The following is a 26,882-nucleotide window of genomic DNA, read 5'->3' as shown; positions in this document are numbered from 1 at the left end:
ATTTTATACTATACGTTGGTTAGATCCAAGCTTGAATATGCATCTGTTGTATGGAACTCCATCACTTCCACTGACTCGGCTAAATTGGAGAATATTCAAAGAAAATTTACTTCCTTGTGTTCTTATAGATTTTTACCAAATTCCGATTATAACTATGAGATTAAATGCAATTATTTCAATTGCGGTAGTTTGTTCACCAGACGTCAGGATCTTGATTATTTATTTTTTTGTAAAGTCATTAAGGGTGATATTGATTGTGAATCTTTCATAAGCAATATCAGTCTTCGTATTCCTGCTAATGGTTTAAGATTTCATAAATTGTTTTATAATAAGAATCCTAAATCTCTCTCTCCGGTCTGCAGATGCATTAAATATGCTAATTTGCATGGATTCAACTTGGATCCATTTAATGTGTAGTATATCTTTGAGTTTTTAACTCACTGATCTAATTTTAATAATTATTTGTCCATTTTATTTCTTGCATTTGGTCAATTGATTAATGTAAACTATTCCACTATTTCAATTATCTCATTGTACTAATTTTATAATTATTATTTGATCAATGATTGATGTAGACTATTATATTGTTTGTATTTCATCTCATTGCCATTTTCTATCATTTATTCTCATCATCATTTGTTGTTTTGTTCTGTTTTGTATCGTGCTAAACTGTAATTGGCTTTGTGCTGTTGTTTTAGCACGTTAATATTCTAAATAAATAAATAAAGAAATAAATAAATATTATTATTATTATTATTATTATTATAGGGCCACCAGCGCTGCTCAGTCGGTTAAGGCGCTTGCCTGCCGGTCTGAAGTTGCGTTCGGGCGCGGGTTCGATCCCCGATTGGGCTAATTACCCGGTTGGGTTTTTTCCGAGGTTTTCCCCAACCGTAATGTGAATGCAAGGTAATCTATGGTGAATCCTCGGCCTCATCTCGCCAAATATTATCTCGCTATCACCAATCTCATCGACGCTAAATAATCTAGTAGTTGATACAGCGTCGTTAAATAACCAACTAAAATAAATTATTATTATTATTATTATTATTATTATTATTATTATTCTATTATTATTATTATTATTATTATTATTATTATTATTATTGTTGTTGTTGTTGTTGATACTCACTTACTTACTTACTGGCTTTAAAGAACCCGGAGGTTCATTGCCGCCCTCACATAAGCCTGCCATTGGTCCCTATCCTGAGCAAGATTAATCCATTCTCTATCATCATATCTCACCTCCCTCAAATCCATTTCAAATATTATCGCCCCATCTACGTCTCGGCCTTCCTAAAGGTCATTTTCCCCTCCGGCCTCCCAACTATCACTCTATATGCATTTCTGGATTCGCCCATACGTGCTACATGCCCTGCCCATCTCAAACCTCTGGATTTAATGTTCTTAATTATGTCAGGTGAAGAATACAATGCGTGCAGTTCTATGTTGTGTAACTTTCTCCATTCTCCTGTAACTTCATCCCTCTTAGCCCCAAATATTTTCCTAAGCACCTTATTCTCAAACGCCCATAATCTCTGTTCCCCTCTCAAAGTTTCACAACCATGGAGAACAACCGGTAATATAACTGTTTTATAAATTCTAACTTTCAGATTTTTCGACAGCAGACTGGATGATAAAAGCTTCTCAACCGAATAATAACAGGCATTTCCCATATTTATTTTGTGTTTAATTTCCTCCCAACTATCATTTATATTTGTTACTGTTGCTCCCAGGTATTTGAATTTCTCCACCTCTTCAAAAGATAAATTTCCAATTTTTATATTTCCATTTCGTATAATATTCTGGTCACGAGACATAATCATATACTTTGTCTTTTCGGGATTTACTTCCAAACCTATCTGTATAATGATAAAGATGTATATTAAGTAGAGAAAGATCATCGATTTCCAAGTCTTTTTTACATGATAGTCTTCCCAATATTACCTGGAAGAACACAATATATTATCTTTCAAGCAGAGCTTATAGAAGTTGTGTTGATTGGTGTGGCCGATCACTTTATATTCATTGTCTGCTCTTATATTTAGTACTTTATAATATGGGACTAGAAAATGAAATACCACAGGCAGTACCTTTGATTTATGCAGCCCGGAGATGTTCTACAGAACAAGAAGTCGCTCTCCTGTGGTGAAATTCGTAGAATTTTCACATTCACATGCTAGAGAACTTCGACTATATTATGGTAGCTGGGAATGAATGAGAATGTATCCCGCTGTGAACTGATTACAGCGAGAAATTTATATTATTTTATACCGAGACAAGAGAAGTGGAAAGAAAGATATTTTCTGTTAAAATACAAAATATTATAATGAAGAGGAATGCCCATTGTGATTCGTAATGAAGAAGACGACCTCCTGATATTGAGGCAAACTGCACATATAGTTCACACCTAACATGCAGCAATTTTTATCGGCCGTTCAAAATACGGTACCAGTATGTTATACAGGGACATCACTTTATTTTTACCAACATTTTTAACATTAACCTGGCTATACCCCCTTCCATTACAGGAGTTTGGTGTTACATATGTAAACAAATCATTTTACTAACTATAGAAGGAGAGAAAAGTAGTGTATCCATTTATGTTACAGGGAAATACAGTAGCCTATTACGATTTTCAGTTTGATCATTACTTTTACGGTATTTTACCAAAGAAACAGTAGAGGAGTAACAATTTTTTTTTTCACAAACTGACTCTTCAGGCGGTTATATTCATTATGTAATGTCTACTTTTTTCAGCATATTACTAACCTAATTTATTCCTGAGAATTTTGTGAGCACTTCTGTAAGAAACCCCAATTTCTACAGCTAACTTCTTGACCGACTTATTAGGACTTTGCTGCTTCCTTTCTCTAGCATCTTCTACAGCATCTTCTGTCATCTTTGTTGGCCATCTTATACTTTTTTTTCTTTTCTGTACACACTGTTGCTCTAAATTTATCTACCAGATTAATGATATTTCTACGAATATATTCCGTAATGATATAATCAGGAAAAAAAACTGTTGTTCACATTCGGTTATATTGTCATTCCAATTTCCATCATCGTCCTTCATACCTACAAATAGTAAAACGAAACTCTTGTTTAAATAATGCTGTTAAGCACCGTACCATATTATAGGGTACCGTACTTTCGGTAACTCTAATCTTCAAAATTAATTGATGAACTAGTGGACCTACTCGTGTTAAATATGTAATATTTATTCGGCTTACAGCTGTTTCAGTGCTTCATGCACCATCATCAGAGCCTACTAGATCGCGGCGTCATCTCGAACTTCTCTGCCTGTTAGGAGGGTGTGTTTTATTGTTGGAAGGTGTTGAAGTGTGGAGTCGAATAGTGTGTGTGTACTGAAATTGATCTGTGTGTTGAGGATTTGATCGGGGTGGTGCGTGAAGTACTGAAACAGATATAAGCAGGACAAATATTACATATTTAACACGAGTAAGTCCACTAGTTCATCAATTAATTATATTCAAGTGTTAAAAGTGGTGTACGCAAGATTCAAAATGGGTCTAATCTTCACTTGTGCTCAGTCCAAACAGATAAATTCAGTTATGCTACACACTGTACCCGTGTGAAAATAAACTTCAATAATATAAGCTCTTTCTTCTATAGAAAATACAACATATTTATGAATCACACTGTACTCTTCTAGCAACAGCGGCCGTAAGTTTGTTTGGCTGACGTTAGCAAGAATATTAGTGAAAGGGGTGGGAGTCAAGTACATTAAAAAATGCAGGTACAATAAAAATGCAAGTAAAAATTAAATGATGTCCCTGTATATAGCATATAGTATCCCAGAAATCCCATCTATATTATTCGAATAGACAAAACATTTCTTCAGGGATGAGTAAACATGCTAGTTTAACGAGTTTTAATACTTAAAAGGAAAATAAACCTTAATTGAATATAACTTTCATCAGTCCTGATACTCCTTCATAATACATCGAACATGGAATGTGAGCGAAACGAGGATACTACAGTATAACTTGGATAAATGGACGGAGTTTCTGGGCTACGTTGTATATGCATGATATAATGCATGGAAGATATTGAAGTGTCAATGAAATACTTATAACTGAAGGCAGTGGTTAAATTTCATTCCTATTAAGAAATGGGAAATAACCCTTCAAAGAAAATAGACCACTTTATTTGAGAGATGAAGCATATTTATTTATTTATTTATTTATTTTGCTAATAATTGCAACATAAAATATAATAATATATACAGAAAACTTTAGCTCGCCCCTGAAAGAGTAGAACTCATGCTCAGGAGCGGATTCCTGAATTGAAATTAATAAGTATACATAACAATTAGTCTTATGTCTACTATGCAATTATAATATATAAATTAAAAATGACAATTTTTCAACTTTTATAAAATCCATACACAACTTTTTTAATCTATACTAATAATAAATCTGTAGCCGAAATTTTTCTGGTAATTTTCGATTTTTTTAAATATAATTGGTGTTAACATGTGTAATTAACCATCCTAAAACCGAAAATCGATTTTTTGAAATTTTTGTTTGTCTGTCTGTCTGTCTGGATGTTTGTTACCTTTTCACGCGATAATGGCTGAACCGATTTATATGAAAATTGGAATATAAATTAGGTTCGTCGTAACTTAGATTTTAGGCTATATGGCTTCAAAATACTTTATTTAAAAGGGGGGGGGGGTTATAAGGGGGCCTGAATGAAGTAAATCGAAATATCTCGCTTATTACTGATTTTCATGAAAAATATTACATAACAAAAGTTTCTTTAAAACTAATGTCCGATAAGTTTTATTCTATACAAAATTTTGATAGGACTGCTATTTAATGAGATAAATGAATTTTAAAATTACAATAACAACGCCATCTAAGGCGCTGTACTGAAATAAAAAAATGACTTCGTCTACAAGGGGCCGTCCACACCTGTGGAGTAACGGTCAGCGCGTCTGGCTGTGAAACCAGGTGGCCCGGGTTCGAATCCCGGTCGGGGCAAGTTACCTGGTTGAGGTTTTTTCCGGGGTTTTCCCTCAACCCAATACGAGCAATTGCTGGGTAACTTTCGGTGCTGGACCCCGGACTCATTTCACCGGCATTATCACCTTCATATCATTCAGACGCTAAATAACCTGGATGTTGATACAGCATCGTAAAATAACCCAATAAAAAAATAAAAAAAATAAATAAAATAAATACAAGGGGCCTTGGACAACAACAATAGAAAGCTATTAAACATAGCTTAAGAGAATGTTTCTGTGTTTGTATGAAGTAATATCGGAAGCTAATTAATTGTTTAATTATTATTTCACCATTGGAAAGTGTAGTTTCTCTAGATGGACATAATTCTACAATGTTAATAACTGCTTGAACAACGTACGGAAAGCATTAGAAAAATATAATATTAATAAAAATTCTATTATTATAATCAAGAACTTGTACCAAAATTCTTCTTCGAAAATTAAACTAGGCAAAAAATTATCTTCGAATTTTATGTAACATAGAGACGATGACAAGGATGTGGTTTGTCGTGTACTCTATTAAGATAATATAATATAGGTGTTTCAGAAAAACTTTAACAAACCTTGGGGGCATGTTCCTCACAACAAAGCAAGGAAAAGTTCATATAAACATATGTCCGAAAATTCTTAGTTTTTTAGTTATTAATGAAAGAACACCTGTTAGATATTGTCAGCTTGGTAGCAAGTGTTGCAACTTTAATCAAATCAGAAACTCATAACAATGAAAGTTTACGTTAACACGTTTCGAGGTACAATCCAACAACTTAACTGGAGTTTGCAACCCATTCATTTTGTTAGATAATCGAATGATGTCCGAGATCTGACGAGTGAATGCGTGTGTGGAAGCAAGAGGAGAATATTTTGAACATGTAAGTATACCAGTAAGCCGTTTTTGCTTTGCTGAGTTTCTCTTTCTGTTGTGTGTTGTGGATAGCTTGTGCTCATGTAACTAATTTTAGGTTTTTGATTAATATTTAAGATATTGGCGATTGAGGTGGTGATGAATCATGGTATGTAAATTTCCAATCCAGAATTTACCCTTATGACCAAGGTAAACCATGAAAATCTGCAGTCAGATTGGCTGATCACGGGGTCTGGACCTCCCGAATGCGAGTCTCAAATGCTACCGTTTGAGCCAACTCGCTCGGTATTAAGTAGATATTATATAAAAATGTCCTCCTTCAGATGATATTGAGAAAACTGTAGAGTGCCATTTAAAATATTCTCGTTGACGTCATGACTGGAAGAACTATAGTTGCAAAATGTATCCATAAAAATATTCGTTTATGAATATAGTACATGATTTTCATGTGTCTGAACTCTTTTTTTTAAATCTCCCTTCAAATTTAATGGCAATTATATAAATACTGCATTTATGGGACAGTCAGGTAGTATCGGACATCGGGTAATATCGGACAGTGAGTTTCTTTCATCTACCACACGATGAGAGTACCTGATTGACATGGTTACGTTTCTGTGATGTCGCATAGAGAAACGTAACCATGTCATTCAGGTACTACCATATGGTGTTAAAGATGAAAGAAACGCACTGTCCGATACTACCCGACTCTCTCCTACATATACACACCCAACACACACATGCCTATAATAGACATACATATAGGCATGTACAGTAGTAGCTAAAAAAAAAAAAACCGGACCGACCCTTGTAGCTGATTTCAGTGCCTTGTTCATTCCAGAGCACGATAGACTGGTAATTAAAACTTTCGTGGTTAGAATCTTGCCTGGGAAGGAGAATTTTTTTTTGTTCCTTATTCAAATTTATTCCCAATACTTTTCGATTGCTGGTAAAATTCATGTTCTGGGAATAATAAGTTAATTAAGTAGTGAAATATCGCTGCAGTCGAAAAGTATTGGGCATAAATTTGAATAAGGAACAAAAAAAAAGTTTCCTTCCCAGGCAGGATTCGAACTACGGAAGTCTTAGTTACCAGTCTATCGTACTCTGGAGTGAACAAGGCTCTGAAATCAGCTACAAGGGTCGGTCCGACTTTTTTTGCCACTACTATACATAATTTTCTACGTCATCTGGAACATAGTTTGCTCATTGCGTCATGGCATCTCAAAGCTAGCCAGCCAGCGATGCAAGTGTCCTACAGTACTTGTAGTGTTATTTTAGTTTGTGCAGGATTAATTTAAGCAAGGACATTAAATTGCTTTAAGAAATAATAATATATTTCATCAAATTACACACTACAAAACCTTAAAACTCTTAACAAAAACATAATTTTCCGTGTATTTCAGAACGTTAACAGTAGGCTTAAGTTTGGATATAAAATCCGAATATTAGTAGCCTATTGCAAATCTTTAGCAGATTGTTATTGTTATTTACGGTTATTTTTGCGTAGACATTAGTATAAGAGCTTCCTTTGCTATTTGTTTAGTCGCAAGATAATAAGAAAGCAATTGTGCCACCAATAATCGACAAGCCCATTCCCAGGAAATGTTGCGGTACACATGGTCGATATGCAGGCGGTGCGACAAACTTCTGCCGGGGTTGGGGGTGCAGGTGGGCTTGGTTTTGGTTGGATATGCGAAGCAACATCACTACCAAAGTAATTATAGTTCGCGATGCGTTTCCTTGTTTCTCTTGCATGGCAATGGCATAAAGCATATAGAATAATAATCATAATGGATTGAAGCTCACGTCCACAGTGGCGGCCATTGCATCTCCAATGAAAACGCTATACATTTTGTAATTTATTTGTATATTTATTCGTTTAGAGTGATGATAATGACAATGATAGTAGTAATAATAATAATAATAATAATAATAATAATAATAATAATACTTACTTATTGGCATTTAAGGAACCCGGAGGTTCATTGCCGCCCTCACATAAGCTCGCCATTGATCCCTATCCTGAGCAAGATTAATCCAGTCTCTACCATCATATCCCACCTCCCTCAAATCCATTTTAATGTTGTCTTCCCATCTACGTCTCGGCCTCCCCAAAGGTCTTTTTCCCGCCGGCCTCCCAACCAACACTCTATATGCATTTCTGGATTCGCCCATATGTGTGCTACATGCCCTGCCCATCTAAAGCGTCTGGATTTAATGTTCCTAATTATGTCAGGTGAAGAATACAATGCGTGCAGCTCTGCGTTGTGTAACTTTCTCCATTCTCCTGTAACTTCATCCCTCTTAGCCCCAAATATTTTCCTAAGAACCTTATTCTCAAACACCCTTAATCTCTGTTCCTCTCTCAAAGTGAGAGTCCAAGCTTCACAACCATATATAACAACCGGTAATATAACTGTTTTATAAATTCTAACTTTCAGATTTTTTGACAGCAGACTAGATGACAAAAGCTTCTCAACCGAATAATAACAGGCATTTCCCATATTTATTCTGTGTTTAATTTCCTCTTGAGTGTCATTTATATTTGTTACTGTTGCTCCAAGATATTTGAATTTTTCCACCTCTTCGAAGGATAAAAATAATAATAATAATAAATATATATATTAATAATATAATCTCATTTTTCTCAAAACATATTTTGAAGACATATTCCCCTTTACTTGAAAGCACAGATATTACAGCGCTGTAAAATCTGTGGATTTCGAGTAAAGAGGAATATGTCTTCAAAATATGTTTTGAGAAAAGTTGGAACAGTTACTGTAAATCTGTGATAGGCGTACAATTTTTATTGAAATTTTTTACATGAGGCCAACTATTACAATATTCTAAATGGTATACAAGCAAAAAACTTTTGAAGTATTTATTTTCAAAGTGTTTAGAACATGAAACAAGCTATTTCCTTTTACACAAAACTACTTTTTGTAGTAGATGTTTCCCTTTACATATTTCATTACACGTTGGCAAGCTCTTGCCTTACCTCGTTTTCTCTCCATAGAGAATGTTTGGGCCACCATATACATGTACCAACATGTGGTGTAAAATGATATACTTTACATACCGGTACGTTTGTAAACGCTTCGTTTTAGATTTAACTAGAGACATGAGATGTGACTATTGTTGAGAATGTTGTGTCATTTCTAGGTATACGCTGGGAATGAAGTCCGCATTAAAAGTTCAGTATTAAGCAGAGCATGGAAAAGCTCTTGTTAAATTTTTGGCCTGCGGTTTGCTCCGTGTTAAATCATGCATGCGGATGCTAAATATAGTTCTCGACCTAAGCACAACATAGCAATTTCAGATCTCCCCGGCAAAGGCGTCTATGTTCAAGACCTAACTGTACATTAATTATCGTAAACCGGGGCTACTTTGACAAGTAATTTACAATTTATTTTATATATCAATATGCCTGGTAAATTATTAATAAGTATTTAATGAATTTCAATCTTAAGACATATCAACTTGCAAATGTTTATTTGCTATTTAATAACAATATATGAACGTTTTCGCCGTTTAGGGCATCTTCAGATATAACAAAACATATAATCTGGACCTATAATAGTAAATTATGCAAATAACAAGGAAATAGAGAACAATATATGTGATACATGAAATTCATGAGCTTTATGTAAATATAACATAATACAGGATGAATATTGAGATAATCTTTGGATTTTGAACTTAGACTGCACGAATATTTTATTTTATGCATATAGCTCATATTACAATTAATATACAATGTTCAAAATTTGTCAATGATGTTAAATTTAAAATTTACAATGATGATAATAAAATATTTAAAGTAATCATGGCTGAAAGTTGTCGTAAGATACAAGATAGTTGCGTAGTTAATGTTCGTGTGTTTTGTAATTATTTCACTTAGAGAGGCCGTTGGCATTTGATTTAATGTTGTAAGAATTTAATTTCGTTTCTGATCCTAATTGTTTGGGCCGTAGTTTTTGTTCTTTTAGTTGATTGGGTTTTGTTTTTAATTTTGATTTTTGCATAATTGGGTACTAAGTTTTCTTTCAAACATTGTTTGTTAAACCAAATGTTTGCGTTGGTATTGTGCAACTTAATCTTTAGGTTCAGATAGCGTTTATACAAAGTTGTCTGATTGACATTGAGTAATTTACAATTCATTTTATATATCAATATGCCTGGTAAATTATTAATAAGTATTTAATGAATTTCAATCTTAAGACATGTCAACTTGCAAATGTTTATTTGCTATTTAATAACAATATATGAACGTTTTCGCCGTTTAGGGCATCTTCAGATATAACAAAACATATAATCTGGACCTATAATGGTAAATTATGCAAATAATAAGGAAATAGAGAACAATATATGTGATAAATGAAATTCATGAGCTTTATGTAAAATATAACATAATACAGGATGAATATTGAGGTAATCTTTGGATTTTGAACTTAGACTGGACGAATATTTTATTTTATACATATAGCTCATGTTACAATTAATATACAACTTTCAGCCATGATTACTTTAAATATTTTATTATCATCATTGTAAATTTTAAATTTAACATCATTGACAAATTTTTAAACATTGTATATTAATTGTAACATGAGCTATATGTATAAAATAAAATATTCGTCCAGTTTAACATGAGCTATATGTATAAAATAAAATATTCGTCCAGTCTAACTTCAAAATCCAAAGATTATCTCAATATTCATCCTGTACTATATTATATTCACATAAAGCTCATGAATTTCATGTATCACATATATTGTTCTCTATTTCCTTGTTATTTGCATAATTTACCATTATAGGTCCAGATTATATGTTTTGTTATATCTGAAGATGCCCTAAACGGCGAAAACGTTCATATATTGTTATTAAATAGCAAATAAACATTTGCAAGTTGATATGTCTTAAGATTGAAATTCATTAAATACTTATTAATACTTTGACAAGGTTTTAATAGATGTTATTAACTACACTTTTTGTAATTTTCGTTGATATAATGCAAAATATGTAATATCACACCAAATGATTCTTGGTCTATAAATTTATAATGGTGTGATTTTCGTATATTAACAATAAATATGTAAAAAGTCCCTTCTTTGGTGTCAATGTAGCCCCGTGTTAGGGATTATTTTGATATACCATTTACTTCCGATGTAGTTAAACTTTACGTGAATATGTTAGGAGAAAATCCACAGGGTATTAGGGAAAACACGGAAATTTTACTTGAAGCAAGTAAAGAGATAGGTTTGAAAGTAAGTCCCGAAAAGACAAAGTATATGATTATGTCTCGTGACGAGAATATTGTACGAAATGGAAATATAAAACTTGGAAATTTAATCTTTCATGAAGTGGAAAAATTCGAATATCTTGGAGCAGTAGTAACAAATATAAATTATTCTCGGGAGGAAATAAAACGCGGAATAAATATGGGAAATGCCTGTTATTATTCGGTTGAGTCTGCTGTCAAAAAAACTGAAAGTTAGAATTTATAAAACAGTTACATTACCGGTTGTTCTGTATGCATGTGAAACTTGGACTCTCACTTTGAGAGAGGTACAGAAGTTAAGAATGTTTGAAAATAAGGTGCTTAGAAAAATATTTGGGGTTAAGAGGGATGAAGTTACAGGAGGAGAGAAAGTTACACAACGGAGGACTACACGCATTGTATTCTTCTGACATAATTAGGAACATTAAATCTAGACGTTTGAGATGGACAGGGCATGTAGCACGTATGGGTGAATCCTGAAATGCATATAGAGTGTTAATTGGGAGACCGGAGGGAAAGAAGACCTTTGGGGAGGTCGAGATGTAGGTGGAAGGATATTATTAAAATTAATTTATGGGAGCTGGAATATAATTGTAGAGACTGATTAATTTTGCTCAGGATAGGGACCGATGGCGGGCTTATGTGAGGGCGAGAATGAACCTCCTGGTTCCTTAAAAGTCGTAAGTAAGTAAGTAGTTCAAATTTAGCCCTATGTATGGTATACATTGCAATAATACTCTTTAAAAATGTTTCAAATTAAGAGAGCTTACTATCGTGGTTTATTTTGGATTTATTTGTTCTTATTTAAACTTTATTAATAATGTAATAGTCAAGTCAGTGGATTAGGTGTAGGATAGAAAGAAAAGGTAATGAATCGAGCACATCATTAGAATTTATAGAAACAGAATTGTAATAATTGCAAGGTACTAATTAAGAGGCAATAATTATAAAAAAAAATACACTGAGTTGCCTGCTGAGTGTTACTGAATTGATATTATACCTTGATTCGTTTCGAATTGCTTGACACCACTGCGAATGTTCTATTGCTTTGAATTCTCAACATACTCTTCCTCGGCTGCTGCGCGACCAGCCAATTTTTTCCTCAATTTTCCCTCTCCTGTGTATCACAAAATGACGTCACCCGCTCCAACTCTGGATCACGTTGGATATACTGTTCTCCAACCAGGAGATCAACCGTGAAAGGAATGTGCTTACTATTGCGTCATCTATTGGAACGAAGTAGATAGATAATATTACCGTTATAACGTCAGTTTAAAAACCATGCGCTCTCCTGCATATGTTATTTCCTGTATGGAGGGATTAAAAGACCAGGAGATTAACAGCGATCTAATTTTGTAACTAGGATAGTATAAATATGTGTGCATCCATATTTTGGTTTGTGCTGTGAGTGCTAGCCAATAGAGATACGAGTACCCACGTGTATGACCTTATGGCATTTCATGACATCAACATTCATTCAGAGCATTACCCCGCTTGGTCCCATTCCGCAAAGACTTTCTCGTGGTTGGAGTACAGTACTGGCCATTCGTCTGTCGATCGCCGTTTACTTTGCTGGAATTTGTGATATAGTTTAGAAATTATAAGGATGACAATACTGACCTAGAAATGGAAACGTGCCGGTCGACTTTCTTGAATGGCACCTTAGGCCAGCACTGGATCGAAATTGCATCTGTGTTTGGAATCTCTAGATCTACGAGACCAAATAAGCCCTTTGGCAAGTGGTGAATAGAGGGGGCTAGACCTCTCTGAGGAAGGCATTGCTTGAAGGCAGAGAGTGACTGCTGAGAGGGAATCAATTGTAACTGAACTCAACTCCAGTTAAGATGCCACACTACCTGTTAATACTATGTCACCTTATGCCACGCGCATCTTACCCCTTAGGGGCCGCGAGCCGATGCTTCCCGCAACACACTCCCGTACTGCTACGCTTCGCCCATTCGCTTGTCTCCATATCCATCCAAATGCGCCGACTACTTGTAACGGAGTATAGACTTATTCACTTAAATAATGGAAGAAATATTCTGAGAGTGCTGGGTAGAACAGTTAGCATAAGTGAAGGTGAAGAGCTGAAGAGAAGGGCGTAACCACCAATAAAGAATTAAAATTCGTAAAATAATGAAAATTTTGGAGAACAACAGGTCACTAATATAAGTAAAGACAAACAGCAAACACATGCACCGACAGAGAATTCATGTCTGATAAAATAAAATATTTTGACCTGGCTTCACGTAAGTAATAACTGATGCTGTATATTAGTGATTTATTTACACAATATTGGAAGTAATGGCGGACATGTTCCGCATGGATTATGTAATTTTGATGCGCTCTATAGTTGTCAGAGATGTCAGAGATATAGGCAATCTGACATCACGACCCTCAATCAATCGGCATTGACGTTGACGTGGAATATTGGGTGATAGTTGTGCGAGTCATTATCGGTTTAGATTTGCACGCTGATAACAACAAGCACTGAAACAGGAGTGTTGGTCTATATTGAAAACACGCTTCCTAAATTATTTTTCGCAAAACCTGTTTATTATTTAAAACTGCTGACACTCTCTGATTTTTTATGTACAAGGTGTCTCGTAGTGTTTTACAATAAACTGAAATGTATTCAAAGATAAACCACAAGATTGGGCCAATTATACAGTGTTCATAGATTTGATGAGAAACGTAAAAAAATATATATTACAGTTATATGAACACTAATAAATATAATATAAGTATTAAAAAATTAGTAAAAGTCAGACATGTTTCGGAGATGCTTCTCCATCCTCAGTGACTTTACCACGACGGCTGGTTCAGGTGATCGAACCGCGTTGTTGCTTGGCTTGTTGCTTTCCTTTGTCAGTCTCCTTTAAGCCAAGCAAAAACTCGGTTCGATCACCTGAACCAGCCGTTGTGGTAAAGTCACTGAGGATGGAGAAGCATCTCCGAAACAGTCTGACTTTTACTAATTTTTTAATAATTATATTGTATTTATTAGTGTTCATATAACTGTAATATATAATTTTTTACGTTTCTTAAACTGAAATGTATAGTAACTGACCCAAAAGCCAATAATAATTATTATACTTTTAATATATGGGTCTTCTCATACGCTTCTTTTCTTAAAGCCAACTTCGCTCAGATGTTCCAGTGCTTATTCCTCGTGGCCTTGTAATAGTAGAATTCAAAATGGTAATCTTGCATACTCTAATCTTAATGTTTAGAAGACTTGTAGATTCGACGTGTCCCATGCACATAATGTGAAAGGAAATTACGATGTTTTGGAGATTGGCTCTGTCTTCGTACTCATTGACAGATAAAGGGAAAATTGGTACGAGAATGTAATTACCTAAATGAGAGAGAAAGCAATGATGGATTATCTGCATGAGGCGTGGATTGCATATAATGAAAAAGAGAATCTTGATGTTCTGAAGATTGGCTCTATCTTCAAATTCATGTGAACAAAAAATGGCCTGAAAGGGTAGGATACTCTTCTAGTTGGGTATAAATCCGTTTGAAGAGTTAGTACATACATACAGTGGACTTTCCTAAGTTCGACAGAACAGAATTGAAAGTTTTGACCAATAAGAGTAGTGGGTGTGGCAGGTGAAATGAATACAAATTCTTACTGGCTATCCATCAACGAATACAGTACTGTACTTGCATTTCCTGTCCGACCCGCTGCGCTTCTAGTACCACAATGGGTTTCGACAGTTCCGTCTCACAAACGGCACAATTTTCAATATGGATGTCCTAATCAATAAAATATTCTATTTTCTTTTAACAAAAGTATCACTACAAGACACAGAAACAATTTTCATTCAAATGGTAAACCCATTTCTTAGTGACCATATAGGGGCGTGTCTAATTCTCCTACGTAAGTAGTCGAACTAAAGAATGTCGAACTTGATTTCTGTCGAACTTAGAGCTTCCACTGTACTATGGTTCGTCCCATGAATCTGTAGAGAGAATTGGCGCATAAGGGAGCGGAGTGTATCTGTGCCGGAGTGTATTGCGGGTAGCATCTGCTCGAGGCAGCTAAGGGGTAAGATGCTCGTGGTAGTGTGTACAGATGGAAACGATCCTCTTCCTGCAAGCGATTGGTAGCTTCGTTAACCAATGCCTCCGCCCAGAGCGGCCATTGCTCTTGCTCTCCCACATACCACTTGCGCAGAGGTCTTATTTCGTATTTCTACTCTACAGATTTCTGAGACGGACCATAGGTGACCATTTTGTGTATGGAATGTAAACATCGGCGCTGTGAACTATGTTGTTACTGTGTGGGAAAGAGAAAAAAGAAAGTCTATGACAGAATGAGAGAGCGATCGTACTGCACAGATGACGTAACAGCGGCGCGCTGTGTTAGTACAAACGACTGCCGTTCCACAAACAGAATAGTTGGGTAATACTCACTCACTCACTCACTCACTCCAGAGCCATCAGCTTTGTTTTGTTGCGTCGCTTGTTCATTGACCATAGTCTTCATTCTTCGATAGCCCCGTATATTATTGCTTGTTTCCGAGCAGGACAAAAATATTCAATGAAAAGAATTTTTCTGTCGAGTAATAACTTTTCTCTACTTCATTCATTCGTTCATAGTTTTCTATCCCTGGACAGATCTTTCACTGCAAATCCAGCAGTCTCCAATCTTTCATTTTTTCCGCCTTTCTCTTAGTCTCCACATAATATGATCCATATGTCTTAAGGAGAAACTCCACTAAAAATGACAACTGTTTTCCTAATTTTTTCAACCAAATTATGAGAACATGTTTACTATGTAAAAGAATAACAACATCCAAATTTTGATCTCTCAAATGTTTTTGGCTTTTTATTATTATTTTTGTATAAAATTTTCAAACCAAAGCTTTTAGTAGAAGATCTCAATTTCTTTTTGGTTATATTCACAAAACGTATAGAAACATTTCTGTACATTCATTTTACGAAGTATCTCTTGTATTTGCTTTCAAAAATTGTTTTGAAATTTTGAAAATGTTATGTTATCTACAATCCATGAAAGAAAATATTAATAAAAATAAACTAGTAGCATTTTTTTTACAAAATACATGCATAGAAACATGCAGCTGTCCCATAAATACTTGCAGTAAAATTTTTACCTACATTCATTAATAGACCTATTTGGCGTAAAAAAGTTGGTGTTGAATCAAGAAAAATAAACTTAAGGAAAGTTGGATTGAAAAGAAAAATGAATATTTATGTAACACACACCTATTAAATTGTCGTTTTTCCAGTAACTTTAGAGAAACAACTTTAGAACAAAAAGTTACTAGATTTGTAATCAGAAATTTGTATAAAAATTTCTTTGATGAAAAAATAATTTTGACAGCTCTTTAACTGCAACGTCCCCCGTTACAGCCTTAATTAAGAATAATTATTAATCATATTTGTAATCAGAATTGAACTAAATCCATTTGGGATATGAAAATATATATACTAAAGAAATGAAATAGCCAATAAAAATTTTTTGCAAAATTTTCATGATTTTCAGTGGAGTCTCCTCTTAATATTGTCTATCATCTAACTTAATATTTTTTTCTGTCACGAACTCTTCTTCTTACAGTTTCCGATTTTTCCTGGCCTCTTCGGTAAAAGGATTTCATGGCTTCTTCCTTAGGGAAAAAATATTGAGCCTATAATGGAAGTGATAGGAAACAAATTCCAATTTCCAAGTGTGCCTATAATAATAATAATAATAATAATAATAATAATAATAATAATAATAATAATAATAATTTATTTATTTATATTTATTTAATGTGCTGTACAACAGCCAGTGGCCAATTACAGTTCAGCACAAATATAACAAAAACATAAAACAAAAATAATTATTACACATAAATATAATTACAATTAATTACAATAATGAAGATGAATAATAATAATAATAATAATAATAATAATAATAATAATAATAATAATAATAATAATGTATGCTACCTTCTGAAGTAAGAACAGAAAAATATGGAAGAGTATACTTTCACGAAATTATTTTATATAATTTAATTTTTACCTTATTTACTGCATAAAGTTGTGTCTTGAGAAATTTAGCGTTATTTGTTTTAAAAGGTTTACTATCTGTACAAAATTATCTTTAGATACTGATCTAGCGATTGCAAGATTCCAAAATTCATTAATGATTTCTTCTGATTTTTCAGGCTTCACCGCTTGTAATTTCTGTAGTAAAACTACACACATTTGGAACCCGTGTACACAATACGGAAGTTTATTACTTTTCTGCTTTTATATCTTGATAGTTTGTACAAAATGCGCGTATGTGTAAACAGTCCTTTGGATATACCTTTAAAGCAAAGATTCTAAATGGCTGTATGGCATGTTCCGAAAGGCTGGGAAGCGTTGAATGATTTAAAGTCTTTTCTTGAAGGGTGCTGAGAAATAAAAGAAGGCGAGATGTTGAATTTTGAAGGGTGTAGGAATTGCACATAGGTTTGATACGATGCATTGATCCGAACAAGCTCCTAACAGCCGAATTGCATGTGGCCAGTTCCCAGTGGAGGTCAATCAAGTTGTTACAGAGAGAACTGACCAAACATTCGTGATCTCTGGGTAGCTTTCAACATGGACGGTCTAATCACAAGAAGTTGTAACATTATCAGGGCAACAGAAATTGAGATATTAGCAAAGTTAATTTTGGAGATTGAATTGTGGTTATATTGAATTTGGATGTTAAAAGCGAACAGAAGTACAATTACGACTAATTTTTAAGAGGTAATAATTTCTTAGCATTTTTTATAAAATTAAATTCAAATTAAATCCATGAAGCAACTACCTTTGAAAGGCTAAAATCGACACTGGTCTCACATAAGTAGTCAACATACCTTAGCAGAGATTAACCATCATTCAACTGTTACCGGTTTGTTTTTATTTATGTGTTTGTTTGTTTTTTGGTGTATTTGCTTCTACACTTGTTTGTTTGTTTACTTCTGTATTTCTTTGACAGATAGACAGACAGACAGAGAGGTAGGCAGGCAGGGAGGCAGGTGTCAATCGATCGATCAAATCGTTCATTGATTCATTTATTAATTGGCTGACTGACTGACTGACATTGATTGATTGATTGATTGATTGATTGAGTAATTCATTCATTCATTCCATTCTGTCCTTTTCTTATTGTAGGTATTTTTTTATTTATTATTTTTTACTGACTTATTTACTTACTTATGTATTTATTTATCTATTTACTTGTTTATTATTTGCTGGATTATTTATTTTTATATTTGTTTTATTTTGTTTTTATTTATTAATTTATTTAGTGACACATTTATTAATTTTGTTCATTTAATTGTTTGTTTATTTATTAATTTATTTCTTTATTTGTCAATTCGCTCACTCACTCACTCACTCACTCACTCACTCACTCACTCACTCACTCACTCACTCACTCACTCACTCACTCACTCATTTATTTATTTGAAATATGTGTTACAAGAGAGCAAAAGCTCCACTTGCAGTAGATACATATGGTATGTTATACATACAGTAATATACAAAGTAAAATTCTGAGAAATAGAGAGAGATAACAAAAGAAAGGGGAAAAGTGGAAGGTAAGGGATGAGTGATGTAGAGATAGAAGGATCAATACTAATGTAATATTAAACAAAAAATGAAAATTACAATATTCTATACACATACAAAAAATTAAGTTAAGAATTGGAAGTCTGTTATTTCGGAAACTTTTAATAAAATCATCTTATACTGCATAATGGATCATATGCGGAGACTAAGAGGAAGACAGAAAATAGGAAAGACTGGACCTTGGGACTAGCAGTTCATATAAAGTTTAAGATGAGTCCCAAGAGCGTTTTCAAGGACGAGAACTCGTGAACTTTTAGCCTACACTGCCTCCTTTCTCTCTCATTGATAGACAGACAGACAGATAGAGGCAAGCAGGCAGGCAGGCAGGCAGGCAGGTCAATCGATCGATCAAATCATTCATTCATTCATTCATTCATTGACTGACTGACATTGATTGATTGATTGATTCATTCATTCATTCATTCCATACCCTTCTTTTCTTATGGTAGGTATTAGGTTACTTACGTTCATTTCCGGTTTTCCCCCTTAAAAATTATCAGAAATTCCTTCGATAAAAGGATTAGAAATTGAATGAGACAAATGTCGCCAGGTTTGGAATTAACATAGGCTTTTTTCCTCACAACCCCAAATTGCCCCTGCAAAGAAGCGGAATTGCATTCTTTTTTGTTATTTCTCTTCCTATTTCCCCTTGCAAAGACTCGAACTCGTGTACCTTCTAGATTAAAATTTCTCTTCTCTCTCTCTCTCTCTCTCTCTCTCTCTCTATCTCACTGATTGAGTGATTAATAAATAAATGTATTTATATATTATATATTCTCTTCGCCATGTGTATGTATTAAGTTACGTCATTTCCTGTTTTTCCCCTTATAAATTATCTGAAATTCCTCCGACAGAAGGATTAGAAACTGAATGAGACAAATGTCACCAGGCTTTTCATATAGGCTTTTTTCCTCATAACCTCAAATTACCTTGCAAGGATGCGGGATTACGTACTTTTTTGTTATTTCTCTTCCTATTTCCCCTTGCAAAGACTCGAATTCGTGCACCTTCTAGGTTACAATTTCTATTTTTTCCTCTCTCTCATTGATTGATTAATGCATTAGGCTAATTCATTCATTCTATACGACACTCTTCGCCATGTGTTAGGTATTAGGTTACATCCATTTCCGGCTTTCTCCTTCAAAATTCTCTAAATTTCTTCGACAGAATGATTAGGAACTGAATGAGACAAAATGTCACCAGGTTTGAAATGCACATAGGTTTATTTCCTCACAACCCCAAATTACCCTAGCAAGGATAAGCGATTACATTCAACTTTTTAATTATTTCTCTTCCTATTTGCCCTGGCAATGACTCAAAATAATCTACCTTTAGCTTACACTTCCTCCTTTCCCTCCCTTCCTCCCCCCCCCTCTCTCTCCTTTTCTCCCTTTCATTGATTAATTGATAGATAGATAGATAGATAGATAGATAGATAGATAGATAGATAGATAGATAGATAGATAGATAGATAGATAGATAGATAGATAGATAGATAGATAGATAGATAGATAGATAGATAGATAGATAGATAGATAGATAGATAGATAGATAGATAGATAGATAGATAGATAGATAGATAGATAGATAGATAGATAGATAGATAGATAGATAGATAGATAGATAGATAGATAGATAGATAGATGGATGGATGGATGGATGGATGGATGGATGGATGGATGGATGGATGGATGGATAGATGGATGGATGGATGGATGGATGGATGGATAGGTTTATTGGGTTGGGTTGGGTTGGGTTGGTTGGTTCTCTTCTTCTTGTTGTAGCTATTAGATTATGTTCATTTTGTACTTTTCTCCTTCACAGTTCTCTGAAGTTCCTTCAACGGAACGGTGGGAAACTGACGGAGACTATTGGACAATAGGCTTGGAATTCGCATACATTTTTCCTGACTGTCCCCAAATTACCTCTCCAGGAACGCCCGATCATCGTCTCTTTTCTTAGTTCCCGTTCTTTCATTGTGCCATTCCATATGGTCAGTTTCGCTATTTATAGGATAGGTTGTACTCATCCTGCATGTGGTGGTATTTATTTAATCCTTACATTCATTCTTATCTAATCTAAAAATTAAGTACATACTCGTACTAAGGAATAAAGACGTTTCACGCAATTCGAGGGATTTCATAAACCCGCTGTCAATTTATGTTGAGTATTTTTCCGTTTGGATAGAAGTTGTCTTGGTCACCTTGTAGGAACTGACAGAATAGACTCGACATTTCATACCAATCCATTATATTTATTTAGTTTACAGTAGGTTGAATTTATTTCAAAATGGAATTGATTGGTTTTTATTACATTTATATAATGTAGCTTCACAGCTGGGTGGATAAAAAGAATTTCTTAACAAAGGCTTCAGTCAATTTTAAACTTGACGTTAGTTTATGCTGGCATATGGAAATATTCCATTGTTTTTACCGCTTGATATCATGGCGCGTGTGCAGTTATTCAATCCCTGTTTTATTAAGCTCTGTAAACAAAACGCTTCTGAGAAAATTACTCCATGGACAAAAAGAGAGGTCGATTTCAACCTAATACGAAATCCCTGAAGCGTGCAAGCGTACGAATTGCAAGAGTGAGGTACAATAAAAATATTCAGAGTATCTGGTCAGTGCATTCTTCTGCATTCTTGGTTGCCACGCTGTACCGACTGTGTTTGAAGGAAGTAATTTCCTCTCCGACGTCATTGTTATGTTGTCAGAATTGATAAATTGCATTGATTAATAGAGAGTTTTCATTTTTATTCCATTAAAAGTTGCGTACAAAAACTTGTTTGATAAAATGTTTGTTGTTGGGGAGGATGGCAAGAGGAAGTAAACACAGAATCTAACACATAACACTCTCAGGAAATTAAGACCCGTCCAGTTTTGTTTGTAGGACTTTATTACACAGTTATAAAAATGGGAGTTGAAATCTTTTCATCTAGACACGGGCATTTGTTTTGTGTCAGATATCATTCGTTTTACACACCATGAACCTTCGTTATGTTCCATGTTTTGGAAAGCTTTATAAGATCTTATCGAAAGTAATGGTCACGAAACAGACATTGTAGTCGATTTGTAATTCCGACCACAAGGAAAATATGCATACTTCTCAACTGATTTAAGCTGACTTAACATTGAGTTTGAATTTGTGAAATGATCCTTTTAGACTTCCTAAAACATTTGATACGATAAAACTATATTTTCTATTTTAAATACTTAGACAAAACAAATTACAAATCTGTTGTTACATAACATAACGGAAATATATCGAACAACAAACCTAAAAATAATAATAATATGTAACTAATGAGTGAGTGAATTTTTACGAGTGTTTATAATGAAGATTATACAGGTTATATACAACGTTTTATGCTATTCTAGCATTGAAATACGTAAATAAAAAATAAATTATTATTAATTTAAAAAACATGACGTTATGACGTAGTGGAGACATGAGTACTGGATATGACGGAGTTCTATTGCATTCTTACTAAGTAACCGTTTCTAAGACTATGTTATTTTGTTGTTGTTTTGAAGCTTTATCTTACAGGTTGGCCTACGTTGTATAAAATTGTGTTGTGAAGAGGTGATGACGTCATGGAGTACTAGGTGCCAGGTAACCTTTTCTGACACCAGTGCCAGAATTAGGCCAATTGTGCTCGATTTAAAGCGTCATAATAAGCGTGTTTTAATGCTAGAATTGCATAAAAGTAAATTGTAAAATGTCAATTGTAAAACGAATTAACACAGAAGTATAACAGAATTATCCATTGCTGTCTTACTTACTTACTTACTGGCTTTTAAGGACCCCGGAGGTTCATTGCCGCCCTCACATAAGCCCGCCATTGGTCCCTATCCTGAGCAAGATTAATCCAATCTCTATCATCATATCCCACCTCCCTCAAATCCATTTTAATATTATCTTCCCATCTACGTCTCGGCCTCCCTAAAGGTTTTTTTCCCTCCGGCCTCCCAACTAACACTCTATATGCATTTCTGGATTCGCCCATACGTGCTACATGCCCTGCCCATCTCAAACGTCTGGATTTAATGTTACTAATTATGTCAGGTGAAGAATACAATGCGTGCAGTTCTGCGTTGTGTAACTTTCTCCATTCTCCTGTAACTTCATCCCTTTTAGCCCCAAATATTTTCATAAGCACCTTATTCGCAAACACCCTTAACTTATGTTCCTCTCTCAAAGTGAGAGTCCAAGTTTCACAACCATAAAGAACAACCGTCCATTGCTGTCTGCATTGTTTTAATATGTACATAAAGGAAACAGTTTCTAAGTAGAATAAATTAAAAAAGAAATTAAAATAAATCGTAACAAAAAGCCAATGATTTAGTAATCATACTTAATTCGGAAGGTTACTTGGAAAGTGATGATTTTTCTTGGAAAATATTTTTATTGACATATTAGAATCGAAAGTTAACGGGCACCATTTTAAGTAAGAAATCTGTAAGATGTTCAATAGTATTAAATACTACAATATCAAAATAAGTAAATACAATGAACTATACAGTATGCCTGTTATCATATATGAAAGTTAAATTAAATTACAATAAATATTAGACGTATTAAGTCAAATTTTAAAATTGAACAGGTTTAGAAATGACTAAGGTGTGACCAGTTCTGGTTTTAGGTCTACTGTATGATAGCGAAATTTGGATAATTCCCGGACAAGACATAACAATACTAAATATTACAAAAAAAAAATCAAATTTTTAGGAAAAGAATTGGATCCACTTTGTCACACCATAAGATAAAATAGAATTTGCACTTGCTTCAAATATTACGAACAATTGGTTCAGGGAATATTCTTCACCGAATACAGAATCGGCGTTTATATTCTAAGATGGAAGGATAGTTGGAAGAAGAGCATTTTGGTTTCAGAAAGGGAAAGGTACGAGAGATGCAATTGGACTGATGCGAACAATCGGATTTTTGTACATTGTTAACATGACTGCTTTATGTTATGCGGAAGCACAATGTCATGCTGACACATTCCACGTGAGTCCTGACGCTTTATGTAGTCTAAAGTTCGGATTCAGAACTCCTCATAAAGTAGAGCAAGACCCACTAACAATAGCAATTAGAGACACGTGTTCCATTAAAGTATATATTCAGTAGCGTTAATGAGGTCGTAGATTAACTCTGACAATGGCGAGTTCTACCTTTATTTCGAGGTCAACCACATTTAATTACGGATGTGCACACAAACTCTTTAAATAAAAATCGTGTTAATGCAATTACGTTTACATCGGCGAAATAGAAACTTCTTTCTCAACATCTAATACCTCATTTCCCTAGAAAATGTATTGGCCTCATCAACAGAGTAAACACTTCATGTATGGACATATTTTGGCTTAATAATTCTAAATGTAAATTCGCAATTTTTCTTAATAACTTATAACAGAAAGACAAAGTATATTTTATTTTCAACTCTACTCTTTTTCTATTAAATTCCTCTCCTCTCCTCTCCTCTCCTCTCCTCTCCTCTCCTCTCCTCTCCTCTCCTCTCCTCTTCTCTCCTCTCCTCTCCTCTCCTCTCCTCTCCTCTCCTCTCCTCTCCTCTCCTCTCCTCTCCTCTCCTCTCCTCTCCTCTCCTCTCCTCTCCTCTCCTCTCCTCTCCTCTCCTCTGCCTTCCCTTGCCCGCCACTACTTTTCTCCCCTCCCATATCTGTTCCTTCACTCCGGTGTCGCTTCTATCTTCATTTGTTTCAATTTCATTTTTCCATTCATTTCCTTTAGTCTCCTCTCCCTTAGCTTTTTCCTCCTTTTTCCTTTCACCTTTCTTTACTTTATATTTCTCATTTTTATATTATTTTTATTAATAATATTTTTTCTTTCAATTAATTCAATTGCTTTTATCTCTTTCTCTATTTTTTACTTCATTACTCTGTTGTCTTTCCCTCCTCCACTTTCTTCCTTCTTCCATTCCTTTCTCCTGTCTTTAATCCTTTCATTCTGTATTATCATTTATTTCCTTTTAATATTCTTTAATTTAGTTTCCGTATCCCCTTATTTCGTCGCTTTTTAAATTATCTCTTCTTTCTATTTTCTAATTCTATCTTCTATTATTCCTATTATTTTCTCATTTTGTTTACAAGAGATGGGGTCCTATGGAGTAACAGCATGGGAGGAAAAAGCGTAATGTGGAAATGATCTAGAGAACAATATTAATGCAGGCAGTGGTCAAGGGTCACATAAAAACCATCATTTGCTGAAGGGCTTAGAGAATTACTTAATTACTTACAAATAATATGTTGTTGTTTTCTAATGCCAGGCGTTTGACAATAAAGTCATTATGACCTCTTGCACTCCAATATTTTTCAAAGATATTATCATGGTCAGCCACTGAAACACAGATTTTGAGGTGTTCCGAATCCATTTCTTGGTTTGAGTTGTACAATGGACAGTTAGGGGACTGATATATTCCAATTCTATGCAGGTGTTTGGCCAAACAATCATGGCCTGTTGCCAATCTAAATGCAGCTACAGACGATTTTCGTGGTAAATCGGGAATTAACTGTGGATTATGATGCAGAGAGTTCCATTTTTTCCCTTGAGATTGTGTTATCAAATTTTGTTTGTTGAAATCTAAGTATGTAGATGAAGTAGCAGTGCTGCCCTTCTTTGCTAATGCATCCGCATTTTCGTTTCCCAGGATTCCACAATGGGATGGTATCTATTGGAATACAATTCTTTTATTGAGTGATATTAATTGAGAGAGCATTTTAGTTATTTCTGCTGTTTGAGATGAAAGTGTGTGTTTAGAGACTATTGATAGAATAGCTGCTTTGGAGTCTGACAATATAACTGCATTCTTAAATTTATTGATGTGGCATAGAAGATTCCTGAGACTTTCACTTACAAATAATATAAATTAACATATAAGCTTTCACGTAGAAGTTACCATGCTGCTAATGAACTGGAAAATCTCAGTTAAGAAGAGTGTGGACATCTTGATTAATAGTCACGCTGGTTCGAAGTCAACTTCGTAATGATTCCGCCGACTTACTATACTTTTTAGTAGGTTATTTTACGGCGCTTTATCAACATCTTTGGTTATTTAGCGTCGGAATGAAATGAAGGTGATAATGCCGGTGAAATGAGTCCGGGGTCCAACAACGATAGTTACCCAGCATTTGCTCATATTGGGTTGAGGGAAAACCCCGGAAAAACCTCAACCAGGTAACTTGCCCCGACCGGGAATCGAATCCGGGCCACCTGGTTTCGCGGCCAGACGCACTAACCGTTACTCCACAGATATGGATCTTACTATACTAATTTCCATAATTTGAGTTAACAAAACAAGAAAAAGACCTTTTGGCGACGGTAGTCGCGAATAAAGCAGTGACACTGTGACTGAAAAATGGAACAGTTCTCTTGGATTTGTCACCCAAAATGTTGACTGTTGGAGATAAATTGGCAACATCTTCTTGAAGATAGTGTATGAAAGCACAGAGCACGTGGGTTATGTCTTGCTTTGCGGGGCAACAGTAAGTTTCTATATTCTTAAATTCGCACTTGTGAGTATTGTGAGCGCAAGAAATAAACTCATACGCGACGATTTAACTAAGCGACACCGCTTCACTGTCACTGGCTAGTCGACATAGACCGGCCTGAACTAGCTCCGCCTTATATGCCTTCTTATTCTGAAAGCGCTCTAGAGGTTTTGATTTATGTAGAGAAAATCGTAACTTGGGTGAGATTTAATTAGAAGAAAATATATAAAGATTAGAAGAAATTGCTCTAATGCAATAAAATATTAATTGATTTACTAAAATACTAAACTGTCTTAAAAATATATTATTGTACCATCTTATCATTACAAATATTCCGCTAGATGTTAGTAGTTGTTATGATGAGCTGTTCTCTTGTTACCAGTTGTGTCAACTATACAATATCAATTGAACTCTATGGACGATTACTAGTCAAGATGGGTTTGTTGATTCAGTTTCATTTTTATTAAAACAGTTGCATTCCAACAATTATCAATATACAGTATATTAAACAATCTCTGATACGTGACTATCTATAATCTCAGGCAGCAGAAACTATAACATAACCTAAATAATATA

Source organism: Periplaneta americana, chromosome 9 (assembly GCF_040183065.1).
Source record: "Periplaneta americana isolate PAMFEO1 chromosome 9, P.americana_PAMFEO1_priV1, whole genome shotgun sequence".
Lineage (NCBI taxonomy): Eukaryota > Metazoa > Arthropoda > Insecta > Blattodea > Blattidae > Periplaneta > Periplaneta americana.
The sequence above is the reverse complement of the archived record's forward strand: the minus strand, read 5'-3'. Positions refer to the sequence as shown.